Here is a 14,734-nt window from a genome sequence, read left to right on the forward strand (position 1 = left end):
CTCTCAATGAACTGTGTATGATTAAGTGAGACACACATATCTTTAAAAGCTTCAGATTTTAGCCAATCCCAATTTAAATCACTGATTAAAATTATTTCATTGTAATACAATTTAGCAAAGGAGGTGAGCGCCTCAGCAACAGCTGAAGAGGGTCTATAGCAACCCACAACAGTTCTAGAAAACCCAGTTGACACCTCAAGATTAATGGCCAAAAAGTCAAACTGTTTACTGACTGATTTGGACATTAAGGTATTTACATTAAATTTAGATTTACAATAAATCGCAACCCCACCCCCTTTCTTGGGGCGGTCTTTCTTTCTTTGGCTTTATACCAGAAATCAAGAGTAAAAGTAACAGCAAATATCTTCTCCTCTCCTCTTTTTAGAGTGTAAGAGTGTTTAATTGAGGCAAAATACTTTTCTGACAGGACAAAAAGTTGGTGTGTAAGACAGAGATGCAAACAAGACAAACATTTAGCATAATTGAAAGAGTCCATATAAGAATGAGACGGCGCTTGCACAGTTAGACGGCTGAGCAAGGCGACCGTTTGAGGTTTGCCGGCCAACCCAAAGTCCCAGAGAGTCACTGCGGCAACAAGTAAAGCAAGGGGGAAACACATTGGTCCTCATTCCTGAACATTTTCTTAACTGTCTTCATAAATGTCTTCTTACGAACTTCGTAAGACCAACCCTAAGAAAGATCCCCGCCGGATTCATGAATGGGTGGAAATGTGTTCCCAAACCCCCAAAGTGTTCTCAGCTGTGCTCCCTTTCTTAAGTTCTCGTGTTCTCGTACACCTGAATTTGCATACATAAATGCCCCTCCAGCTCCTTACTACAGGGTCGTGTGCACACAAAATCCCCAGACAGCGCGGAAAAAGTTTAGACGTTCCAAATTGACATGCTTGATGTTCAAGGTCACGTGCAAATTCAACGTTTTATTCGTCACATGCAACATACCAGTAAAATGAGCAGTGAGATGTTTCTCCGCTGGCTCTTATAACGTGTACACTAAGCTTAAGCAAGGTGAAACAAACCAATACAAAATAACAAAAGAAAACAAGTGGGTATATATGGACTTTTAATACAATATGCAAAATATATAGCCTACATGAAAGGGATGGGATGTGCTGAGAGCAGATTGAATTGTAGCCTACAGTTTAGTTAAATGCATGAGTACTTATGGATCTTGATAGGCCCTTATGTAGGACCATATGATATATTTTAGTTATGGATATTCACATATTTACAGTATTTACAGAATGTAGATGTGTCCATTCTGACGACTATGGAATATAAGGTGCTGTTGTGCTGAGTCTGAGTATAGCGACTGAGTTTAGTGCTTATTTATTAATTCACTGCCATTACAGTGTTTGTGTAGTGCTTTTGTTTATTTTAGGACACTGCGATGCCTTGTAGAATCATGAATGTGAAACGTAATTGGAAATGATACAAATAGCCTCGTATTTATGATTATGATTATTATCCAAGCCTAGGATGTCTGTAGAATTGATGTGAACGCATTCACCTCGGATTACTCATAAATCCAGCGCACTCCAATCTGGCCTACCTACGACTGCATTTCCACGTTCTTAAATCCTGTTCTTAGATAAGAACAAATCCGAGATAAGAAACCATTCAGGAATGCCAGAATTGTCCCGGGAACTTCGTAAGTGGAGTTAAGAAGAATTTTTTTCTTAACTTCTTCTTAACTGCATTCAGGAATGAGGTCCATTGTCTCTGTACTGCCGCAGGGCTGGTGGAAGCTGGTAGCCCGGTGGAGGCTAGCTGCTGCAGAGCTTGTGGAGGCTGGTAGCCCGGTAGAGGCTAGCTGCTGCAGAGCTTGTGGAGGCTGGTAGCCCGGTAGAGGCTAGCTGCTGCAGGGTTGGTGGAGGCCATCCGCTGCAGGGCTAGTGGAGGCTGGTAGCCCGGTGGAGGCCAGCTAGGGCTAGTGGAAGCTTGTAGCCTGTTGCATAGCCAGGTGGAGGCTAGCTGCTGCAGGGTTTGTGGAGGCTGGTAGCCCGGTGGAGGCTAGCGGCTGCAGGGCTGGTGGAGGCTGGTAGCCTGGTGGAGGCTAGCTGCTGCAGGGTTTGTGGAGGCTGGTAGCCCGGTGGAGGCTAGCGGCTGCAGGGCTGGTGGAGGCTGGTAGCCCGGTGGAGGCTAGCGGCTGCAGGGTTTGTGGAGGCTGGTAGCCCGGTGGAGGCTAGCGGCTGCAGGGTTTGTGGAGGCTGGTAGCCCGGTGGAGGCTAGCGGCTGCAGGGTTTGTGGAGTCTGGTAGCCTGGTGGAAGCCAGCGGCTGCAGGGCTAGTGGAGGCTGGTAGCCTGGTGGAGGCTAGCTGCTGCAGGGCTGGTGGAGGCTGGTAGCCCGGTGGAGGCTAGCTGCTGCAGGGCTGGTTGATTCCAGAAAGGGTCCATGCTTCAAACAGTCCAGAGGCAAACTAGGCCCAAACGGTCCTGAGTCAAACTACTACTAAAGTATCTAAAAAATAGATCCAAGAGATCTCAGAGTGGGGAAATAAGGAAAACACTTGCAAAACATCTCACATTCAGACCCAGTATACATAAAATATGCCAAACAATGACTTAAAAACATTACAATTCACAGACCTCACAGACAAAGGGTTGATTTAGCTGCCATCTTGGATTATTGAATGTTGAGATTTAAGAACACAGGATCCATGTTGAATATGTTATGTCCGCTACTTGAACTTGTGCTATCGTTAGATACAGGACTTCGTGAAGAAAGCTTAGGCAATATGTCAGCTTCTAAGACCTTCATTCTTTACAAAATGTTCATGGTACATTTCCCTGCTGTATTATGGTGAAACTGGTTGACAAGAGAAGACTTTAAAACATAGATGCTCTTTCTCTGCCACACACACACACACACACACACACACACACACACACACACACACACACACACACACAATTACAGTTTCGAGCGAGATTCTAGTGTGTATACTGTATGATAGAACCATCCATGTAATTAGTGAACAGAGTAGTTATTGTAGACAGAGCAGAGAGACGGGAGGATGTGAAGTCCTTCATGGTGTTAATCGCTGCGTAGGCTCCGTGGTCGTCTTCCCTAAACAATGCCAGGCTGAAGCTAATGGCACTGCCAACCATGACTAAGAGCGCTCTCCAAATGATTGATTGCCAAAATTACATCAAGGTGACTTTCACTCAGTCCCATCAGCTTGTTTGGTTTGATCGATAATAAGGAACCCTTTCAACAGGGAGAGGTGTGCTGTGAGAGCTCCTTCATCAGCCTGTGGTCACTATCTTGTCCAACGCCTACCTCACAAACGCCACCCCTAGTGGGACATATTGGATTCTTGGTCACTAGGATTACATTTTTCCACAGAAGGACTTCTCATCTCTCTAGTAAATAAATAAAGTTATTGTATCATATCATACTGTATGGTACTGCATCATACTGTGTTATCTCCTCTAGGAATCTGACAGAAGGATCCCAGAGTGTGTGTCTAAACAGCTGTGCTGGCCCAGGTCACATGTGGATCTATGAGAGGGTCAGGCCAGCTGCAGAGAGGAGAGCCCTGTCTCTATCCACTTGACCTGGTGCCCCTGCAGTAGAGCACACGGTGCCCACAGGCTACAACAACACACGCGCACACACACACACACACACACACACACACACACACACACACACACACACACACACACACACACACACACACACACAGAGTAGCCCCATGCATTACTCCACAAATGAAAGATCAAAAACATCAATGTTCACCATTGGGTCTCTGAGTACACTGTTCACAGTGAGCTTAATGTGTTCCTGTTGAGAGATATCAATACCCCCAGAGTACTCCAGTCAAGTGAGTGTTAGTATAAAATGACAACACTATGGGGGATATTTTGGATTTCATAAAAGGAAAGACAGCAGGATTCATTTAGTAACCATTTTATATATCTCGTACAGATAGTAACTATTTTTCTTTTTTTGTGTGAGCTTTTACACAGACAACAAAGTTAGCTGCTCTGCACATTATTTGGTTTTCATGTAGAGCCGGTACAATTTTTCTCCAAATTTCCCACAATGCAGTCTCACCGTGGGCTGTGCTGCTGTGAGAGTGTTTGCGTTAGTCAGATGTGGCCACCCAAGGGTCTCTGATTAGCAAGCGGCTAGAAGCTGAGCCCAGCCAGGATGCCCGCACACCAGACTGAGCTGTGGAGCACTCAGATATCAAATCTAAGAAGACGGGGCAAATCCCAGGACATGGCAGCAAATAACCCAACAGCCACAGCTCACCTCTGAGAGGCTTATGCAAACCCTGGGGGAAGATGATGGATTCTCTTCCTTACCCACAGTGAGAGGAGCAGATGCTGGAGAAAGATTCTGGGCGTCGCCAGAAGTAAAATATGAGTGTTTTCGTGTGTGTGTGTGTGTGTGTGTGTGTGTGTGTGCGTGCGTGTGTGTGTGTGAAACGCTAGTTCCCAAAGTTGAGTTTCAATAACTTTTCAGATATATGGGGGGTGGAAAGGGGGGTGAGAGAGGGAGCTTACACCCCATCGTGCTGGATGGAGCTGGTTGCTGAGAAGGACCAGATTTCTCAAGTTATATTGGTTGACTTCGAGAAGTTATATTTGTTGATGTACTGCAGATAAATCTAATTTTGTGCATTTTACTGGTGCACCCACTTCAAATGTCTTTGACTGATCTATCATGACTTTCTCCTTCACAATTAATAAGTCATTGTGTAATTAGCTAATTTTTCATGAGGCGTTCAAGGTGGTCTTTGGTGCGGCACGACCTTGTGCAAAGAAGCACTGGTTGAACTGGAAATGACCTCTTGTTTCTCTCAGGGCCCATGTAAACAACATAACTACTCACTCACATGTAAACAACATAACTACTCACTCACATGTAAACAACATAAGTACTCACTGAATTATAGAAACTAAAAAAACATTCTTTCCTTGTCCTTTCTTTCCCTAAAAAAAAACATAATTTCCTGCATTCTCTTTGTTTCAACTATGAAGGTTTTATATTCATACTTTTATGAATTTCTAGACTCCATTAGTGAGGGCATTGTTTGTTTTGGGAAGGGCATGGTGAAGAGGTTGGGTCTGTTTAAGAATGAGGGGATTGGGGCGGTGGAGGTAGCCCTGGCCCCGTGAGCCATGGACGCCCAGCAGAGAGGAGTCTCTTTATTAGAGGAGTGATTACAATTGATGAAGCCCCAGCGAGCCGAGGCCCCTCTGATGTCCCTGGAGCATAGCTCTCATTCTGCACCAATTTATTTCAGACTTTGTGTTGATCAATTAAAGGTGTCTGCTACTCAGGATGTGGTCTGGCAGGGAGAGGACTGGAGAGGAGAGGCTTGTTTTGTTGCTGAAGACAAATGTTACCATGAACAATCCAGGCTTTAGAGAGCTTTGGGAAAAACTCGAGCCGCAGGCTTTTGTTTCCGCGTAATTTTCTTACAGGGGTGTCTATTTTGGTCTGAATGAATTTCGGGTCCTTTCATGGCCCAAACATTTTCAAAGAAACCTTTGAGACACTTATTCAGTCACACTTAAAAAGTACCATAGAGGATTGATGATGACTTAAAACGTTTCAAAAGGCTGGCATGGGTGCCTCACTTAAACATATAAATCATTTATAAACTCATGCCATGCTACGATATAAAATACTTACTAAAGGAATATTCCATTGATTTCACAATTGCACTTAATATCGCCACTCCTGGCCACTGTCGATCACTTTTAGGTCACGATTTAGGTCCATATATTTACAGTAGTAATACACTAGCACTGCACTAGATAACTATTTACAAATAATGTATCCCTCCGAATACTTGTATGTTTACAATGAATATCTAGTACAGTTATCAGGAAGCTGTACCTTATGCTGTTGCACAGTACAATTAAGTATAATTTACTAGCATACTGTAATTTAGTTGGAAATATCAAAACTGTTGCAGTACTGACCTGACTTAGCAAACATTTGAAATTACTGATAAGTAATTACAGATTTATTTATTTATTTGTGGTCTGGACTGAGATATTGAATAGAGTCCAGTCCGTCTTTGTGTGTGTCCAGCTCAGCTCATTAGTGTGAAAGCCTGTGCAGTGCAAGCCTTGCTGTCCCCACCGCTAGGCTTGGCCTGGGATGAACACAACAAGAGATGGAAGGCACTGGTCAGAGGCTGAGAGGACTGGACACTAGAGGCCCAGACAATTTATACTGTACCACTTCTACCAGGTGTGTATGCCACCAGTCCGTTTAAATCACTCATACACCACAGGTCTGTGTATACCACTCCTACACCACCAGTCAGTTATACCACTCCTACACCACCAGTCAGTTTATACCACTCCTATACCACCAATCAGTGTATACCACTCCTATACCACCAATCTGTTTATATCACTACTACACCACCAGTCTGTGTATACCAGTCCTACGCCACCAGTCAGTTATACCACTCCTACACCACCAGTCAGTTTATACCACTCCTATACCACCAATCAGTGTATACCACTCCTATACCACCAATCTGTTTATATCACTACTACACCACCAGTCTGTGTATACCAGTCCTACGCCACCAGTCAGTTATACCACCCATACACCACCAGTCAGTTTATACCTCTCCTATACCACCAGTTAGTTTATACCTCTCCTATACCACCAATCAGTGTATACCACTCCTAAACCACCAGTCAGTTTATACCACTCATACACCACCAGTCAGTTTATACCACTCCTACACCACCAATCAGTTTATACCACTCCTACACCACCAGTCTGTTTATACCACTCCTACACCACCAGTCAGTTATACCACTCCTAAACCACCAGTCAGTTATACCACTCCTACACCACCAGTCTGTTTATACCACTCTTACACCACCAGTCAGTTATACCACTCCTACACCACCAGTCAGTTATACCACTCCTACACCACCAGTCTGTTTATACCACTCTTACACCACCAGTCAGTTTATACCACCCGTACACCACCAGTCTGTTTATACCACCCCTACACCACCAGTCAGTTTATACCAGTCAGCTATACCACCCCTACGCCACCAGTTAGTTTGTACCACTCCTAAACCACCAGTCAGTTACAGTATACCACTCCTACAGCACCAGTCAGTTTATACCACTCCTACACCACCAGTCAGTTATACCACTCCTACACCACCAGTCTGTTTATACCACTCCTACACCACCAGTCAGTTATACCACTCCTACACCACCAGTCAGTTATACCACTCCTACTGTACACCACCAGTCAGTTATACCACTCCTACCAGGGATGCCATGAATGTGGGCTTTAGTGTATGTACTGTATGCACTGCACTGTAAAGATTGCCATCATAGATCAAGTTGTAATGGAGATCAAATGAGATATCAATGACATTGGAGGAAATTCATGACTTCCAAATTGGAGAACAAGTTACCATTTTGTGAACTCTCCCTGACCGTTTCCATCTCGTCTGTGATTTCTCTATGGTTGTTTTAGATGTGCTACACAAATAAAGTTTGACTTGACTTGACTTCTCTATGTGAACATTTCTGCCTCTGTAGCCCAGCGAACCCAGAGCGGATAGCTGTGTAGAGAGTATTTTAGGCCCTGGAATATCTATTCTTTGAGATGTGTACTTCCTCTCCTGGAGTTCACCGTACATGAGAGCAGGGTACAGGGTGAGATTAGGTTGGCTGTGATGAGATGTCACTCAGCTCACATCGGAGAGCATCTCTGATTCATAACACGTTTTCCTAAACTCAGACAAATATATCCAGAGGCTATCAGTGGATTTCATATGAGCTGGGTCGATAAATAACAGTTGTTATGACAGGAGGCAGTGTCAATCATCAGACACCAGGACAGGAAGAAGATATAAAACAAACATGAAACAAGGACACCTAAAAAGGCAGTTATATAAAGCTCTCCTTGAAGTTCAACAGTACACCTCTTCACCCCAGTGTGTCTGTTCTAATGGCGCAGAGTAGGCATGAGTTGATGCTGTCTTTTTATCTCTCAGCCTTTTGTTAACATGTAGAGAGAGAGAGACAGAGAGAGAGAGAGACAGAGGAGGAAGGAGGGAGATAAGGGTGTTGGGGACTGGACTTGGTCCCTGCACACCCAATTAAAGGAATCTTCTGCTCAAAGACAGGCTGGCAACATGTGTTCTGACATTCGTCTTCCTGAGTGTTGTGATTTACGGTACCATGGAGCTAAAGGCTAAATTAGCAACACCCCCCCACAACATCAGAGACCGCAGAGTTATATCTGATGGCTTAGATTTGTCAAGATAGTGTTGGGCAGGCGGCCTGCGGTCTGCAGCTTTCATGTTTCCATCAGACATAACAGCAGCGCGGATAGCCATGCACTGAGCCTTCTGTGTCCCTGCCTGATAAGTCACCAATTTGAATTCACAACGGCCAATTTGTATTTACGCACGTATACGGACTTATGTGGATGTTTAAATCCACTGTATTGTGATTCTACAGTGACTTGGAAATCTACCTATTGTCTCAGACACTGACGTTCCTCTACATTTATGACATTTTGTGTTCCGTCTCTTTGTCTTGTCGCATCACATATCAATGAAACAAAAACGGAGGTGAAAAGCTCTTCCAGATTCCATTCATTGTGAAGCGGATTCTCTGCCTCATTAGGGTAATGAGGACGCAGTCCAGTATGAATGAACGGAGATGTACAGGATGGATGGACAGAGATGACCCGACGCTGACCTCTGATGGCAGCTAATGAATACAGCTGTATGTTCCCATACAAATCAATTGTTGGATGAAAATATATTTAACACTTGAATGAAACAAGAATAAAGTTATCAGTAAAACACAAACACACATGCATGTGCACAAGGAACACACATGCACACACACACACACACACACACACATGCATGCACTTTAGAAATGCATTTCTTATACACATTTCTTAGTTGGGTTCTTCCATACAATATGTAATATTGCGGATACAGAACTCTGCCTCTCTGAAACGCGTCAACATTCTTTCTTCTCCCTCTTTTCTCAAACTAGAGAGACCACTGCTTTCTGCTGGTAGGCTCCATTTTTTGCTCAGTTACAATTAGGTTAAACAGTTACAGTGAGTTTAGATGTTCACTCCTCTTGGTTGGGGTTAGGTTACGTTTAGGCAAGCAAATCTGAGTGATTAAAGTTGTCTCGCATGTTGTGGAGTGATGAGGTCTGATGTCACTTTGTAGGCTGAAAAGTTACAGTAGCATCGGCGCCATATTGGTGTGTAGTCCAAAATCCATATGGGAAAAATGAATGGGATTTGTGAAAAATGCTGAAAATAAGGTCTGTGTTGAACAGAGACTCCAAAAATAGAGTATGTTTTGTCCTAAAAGTTAAAACACATCATTGAAGATTGCATTGTGAATTTTGAAGCCTTTAGTTGGTTCTGAGGTCGATAGTGATATGCTAAACATGTATGAAACTGGTCTACAGTCGAATGTCAATTATCACAAAAACCTACATGGGTTGAGACTAGGGTTAAAGGTGCTACATGTTATTCATTTATATATCTATATCAGCAAATTTACCAGGTTAAATCTTGATTGGTTAAGTTAATATGTGTCAGTTAAAGGGGAACACCACTGTCATAGCAAGTTTAGCTCAAATGTCGCTTTGTCCTCAATGAAACCGATCCGTACACACCAACATTTAATCGATACGTGCAGTAGTAAGCTAGCTCCTTTTTCAATCAATCAATCAATCAAAGCTTTATTTGTATAGCGCATTTCATACCCAGAGGCAACACAATACGCTTTACAGAGAACAAGGGAGGTGGGCAGACATCCCACCCCTACATATTCCAGAGGGAAGCAAAAAAACAGTATCACCCGGGGGCCAGATAAGTGAGCTGTAAAAATTCTTTCCTGACCCCTCTCAACAAGGCGATCGAGCAAGCTCCTGGAGTATGTTTGTCTACCGGCTAAGAACATTTATAAAGCAATAAATAAAATTACATTTTCAGAGTAAGAGAGGCTAATAACATCATAGGAGAGACATGGCAAACACTGGTGTATGTCTGTGTGTGCGTGAATGTGCCTGGGCCCAGATAGAGGCAGGGGTCAGGGGTAGGGTGGGGGTAGGAAAAGGATACGGACCCGGGTTAGGGTGAGGGGAAGGGGATCTGAGCCCAGGACTGGTGTATGTCTGTGTGTGTGTGAGTGTGCCTGGGTCCAGGTAGAGGCAGGGGTCAGGGGTAGGGTGGGGGGAAGGGGATCTCAGCCCAGGACTGGTGTATGTCTGTGTGTGTGTGTGAGTGTGCCTGGGTCCAGGTAGAGGCAGGGGTCAGGGGTAGGGTGGGGGTAGGAAGAGGATACGGACCCGGGTTAGGGTGAGGGGAAGGGGGTACTGGGCCCAGGCCTAAAGCCGGAAGTGGACTGGTGTATGTCTGTGTGTACGTGTGTGTGTGTTAACTTATTTGCTACGACATCTGCAGCAGACACAGGGGTATCTATCGGACTCAGGGTGGTCTGCTGGTGACAGTGGGGCATCCACTGGACCTGGTTAGAAGATAGGAGGGAGAGAGAGAGGCACTAGGGAGAGGGGAGGCAGAACAGGGTTAGTAGCACACAGAGCCATATATAGAGCAATACATTACGACAAACTACATTTTCAGAGCAAGAAAGGCTAAGAGCATCATGGGAGAGGTGTGGCAAACACTGATGTGTGTCTGTGTGTGTGTGCGTGCCTGGGCCCAGATAGAGGCAGGGGTTGGGGTAGAGTGGGGGTAGGAAAAGGATACGGACCCTTTTCCTCTGTGTGCGCACCCCCTTTACAATGGAGGTCTATGGGCCTCTGCTAAAAACTATGATAAACATGCAATTTCCTAACCGCATATGTTGTGATAGGTGATAATATTGCATTTTGAGTTTTGGCCGGTTTACTGTTTACCAAGTGAGCATTGCGCCTTCTCATTTTGATGTGCGTCACTTTTTGTAAACAATGCGGACAGGCCAGCAAACCTCAGCATACAACATCATCACCAAAAATAACACTGGCCTTTAACACATACTCACTTTACCAACCCTGCAGATTTCACCTGATCAATTTACTTATAAGAAGAAACAACATAACCTTTAGGCTACATACAGTATAGCACCTTTAAACCCAAAACACACATTTACACCAAAAACACACATTTAAACCCAAACCCACCACTTGGAAAAAATCTATGGGGTTCATGTTCTGGCTGCTTCAACATAGTCATGCAATACTACAATAACTACCAAACCATTTATACCATTTTTAGATAAATTAATAACTATTAGGGTGCGTTCACACGTCAGATTTTGTCAACACGTTTGCACGTTGCTTTCCATTGTTGTCTATGGAGCAGCGCTGCTCTGCCGAAGCGTTAAGCGTTTTATCAGTGCCGAATTGTTGAAAATATTTAAACTTTTCCGCAGAACACGGAAGAGGCGCCCTATGATTGTTGTGTCCTGTCGCTTGGCAACGAATAGCACTGGCCAGGGACAATGCGCCTTGCGTTTTTAGCAGCTTGCAAAATCTGTCGTGTGAACGCACCCTTAGCATCTCAATAGTCTTTACCAAAGTTTGTTTAGCTAACTTAAACATAAATCTATGGTTTTATTACTTGAAAATTAAAACATTTATTTGATAGTATGTGTGTGTGTGTGTGTGTGTGTGTGTGTGTGTGTGTGTGTGTGTATGTGCGTGCTTGCGTGCATGTGTGTGTGTGTGTGCGTGTGTGTGAATGCAGCCTAAAAGGGGTTTGCCAAGATTTTCAACATGAAACTTGTTTTTGGTCTTCATGGGAGGGTCGCAGAAGTATGCAGTGGTTCTGACTCTATTTCACACACTCTGGAGAATCACCTCAAAACGTCTTTCAAATGATTCCTTTCAGTCAACACATGATGACGGTAGTACATCTAGGCACGGGATCAAAAGCGCATATTTTTAATATTAAAAGTGCAGTTATATCCAATCTACAAACTTATGACTTTTTAAAAGTTTTTTGGGGCATTTTTGTCATGTTCTATTTTATCTGGATGTCCATTATTTTTGAGTGAATGTCACAAGCACACACACACACACATATATACACAAACACACGAGCACACACACACACACACACACATACATATAGGTATTTCTAAAAGAACCACACAACCCAACACACTGTAGCAGAGAGTTATGGGATAGTAGGCCATCCCATCAGCCAGAGGGGGAAGTGTGATCTCACAAGGTGAGTCGGCGCTGGAGGAGGAGGCAGCCTTGCGGTCAGCGGGGAGCCAGGGGGCCTCGGGGAGAAGCTCTTAACTTCTGTCAGGTACAAATAACCACGCCATTTTTCACCTCCTGATTTCTTAACTGAGAAAATCACTCCAGTCCCTAGTCATATGAACCTTACACACATACCATGAGTCAACTCTGGCTTTGACAGAAAAGACTTTGCCATAACCTGACTTTTTTTTTCTCTCCACCACTGAGGGATTCTTTCCCCAAGGAATGAGTTACAGCATGTTGCAGAGTGTTGTAAAAGTCAAAGAAACATGCTTAAATATATGTTAATCAAGTAATATCAATAACTAAATTCTAGATAATGTCCTCATGTACGGCAAACACTTTTTAGAATATATACTGTAACTCCATTCCAATACAATAATTTGCTATTCTGCTAGGTGGAGCTATTGGTAATACTGCCTATTGCAGTAGAGAGACATGCTATAAGAGGTATGTTTTACAATAACCTGGAAGTTAAACTGGTCATTTTCTGTTTAACGCAAAATTCTATATATTGAAGTACCCATTTATAGGTCCAGAACTAACTAACTTAGCCATGACTGTACAGCCACACACTGAAGCCATCCACATTCCCATTGCATTTGCTGTATGAATGTATGTGAGTGTACAGTATGTGTGTGTCTCGTGTGTGTGTGTGTCTTGTGTGTGTGTGAGTGTGTGTGTGTGTGTGTGTGTGTGTGTGTGTGTGTGTGTGTGTGTGTGTGTGTGTGAGCCCGTGCCAGCCATACATCACATCATTTAACACTTTGAACTGCCACTAACGTGTCACTCTGTCTCTCCTGGAACCTCCATCTGTCAGCCTTAAATCAGAAGTACTGTACAATCATTCCACCATGTTGGCTCTTTATTCTGTCAACTGTTTGAAACTGTTGGCGCCCCTTTTCATTTCCCTCCCATGAATAAGTGAAAAGTCATTAATATGTGTCTTTAAAGGAGTAGTAAAGGGAAAATGCATGTTTAGCCCTGTTTTAAGGTTACTTATGATCATATACAATGGTTCAGATCAAAACGTTGACAAAGCTAGCATTTTCGAGAAAGTTGATAATTGCTCTACCACCGTTTTGGTCATCTGAACAAATGGATGTGGATGGGCATCTTGAAAAATCATTCAAAAACATGTTAAACTCTCGATTTCAAAGACAAGAAGCTCACCGAGGGTGTAATTGGTGTCCGTTGGTGTTCTGACATAAAATTCGCTGCAAAGTATGAATCCTGTAGGGTTTTATTGATCATTTTATGAAATCCATTGAAAATGCTAGCTTTGTCAAAGTTTTGATCTGAACCATTGTATATGATCATAAGTAACCTTAAAACAGGGCTTAATATGCATTTTCCATTTACTACTCCTTTAATATGTCTATTTCATGACTCTCTGAACCACATCATTGGTGGGAGAATAATTTGTTGTGCGTCTGTGATTGGTGATTTCTCACTGTGATGTCCTGTGTTTGGTGATTTCTCACTGTGATGTCCTGTGTTTGGTAGGGTGTCTCACTGTGATGTCCTGTATTTGGTGATTTCTCAATGTGATGTCCTGTGTTTGGTGATTTCTCACTGTGATGTCCTGTATTTGGTGATTTCTCACTGTGATGTCCTGTGTTTGGTGATTTCTCACTGTGATGTCCTGTATTTGGTGATTTCTCAATGTGATGTCCTGTGTTTGGTAGGGTCTCACTGTGATGTCCTGTGTTCGGTAGGATCTCACTGAGATGTCCTGTGTTTGGTAGGATCTCACTGTGATGTCCTGTGTTTGGTAGGATCTCACTGTGATGTCCTGTGTTTGGTAGGATCTCACTGTGATGTCCTTTGTTTGGTAGGATCTCACTGGGATGTCCTGTGTTTGGTAGGATCTCACTGTGATGTCCTGTGTTTGGTAGGATCTCACTGTGATGTCCTGTGTTTGGTAGGATCTCACTGTGATGTCCTGTGTTCGGTAGGATCTCACTGTGATGTCCTGTGTTTTGGTGAGCTCTCATTCTGATGTTGGTTTTCTAAAGGTACAAAGAGATGTCAGGATGCCCACCCAGGACAAAACATAATTGTTATAGTCCTGCTAATATTAATATATATATACAGTGCCATGGAGGTTTTAGGACTGATGACTGACTTATTTTAAGATGACCCTTTCTTCTGACAATAACAGATATTCCCAAATCCAAAGATTAAACGCAGAAAAGTCCATCCATCTCTGTGGTGGTTGTGTGATAAACTTCATATCTGAAGGGTGTCCTGTTTGGTGTCTCCTGTGTCATCCTCCAGTGCTCCCCTGATTTGAAATATTGCCTTACATAATGAGGGAGAGGAACGGAGCGCTGAAGCACCCCTGAGCCGGTGTCAGCTTAATCAATCATTTTTAAACACGGGCAGCGCGTAGCACCGCCTGCCCACACCCTTCCTCTGCTCCAGTCTATGACAGCGGCATCAG

The sequence above is a fragment of the Borostomias antarcticus genome (assembly GCF_949987555.1).
Source record: "Borostomias antarcticus genome assembly, chromosome: 18".
NCBI classification, from domain to species: Eukaryota; Metazoa; Chordata; class Actinopteri; order Stomiiformes; family Stomiidae; genus Borostomias; species Borostomias antarcticus.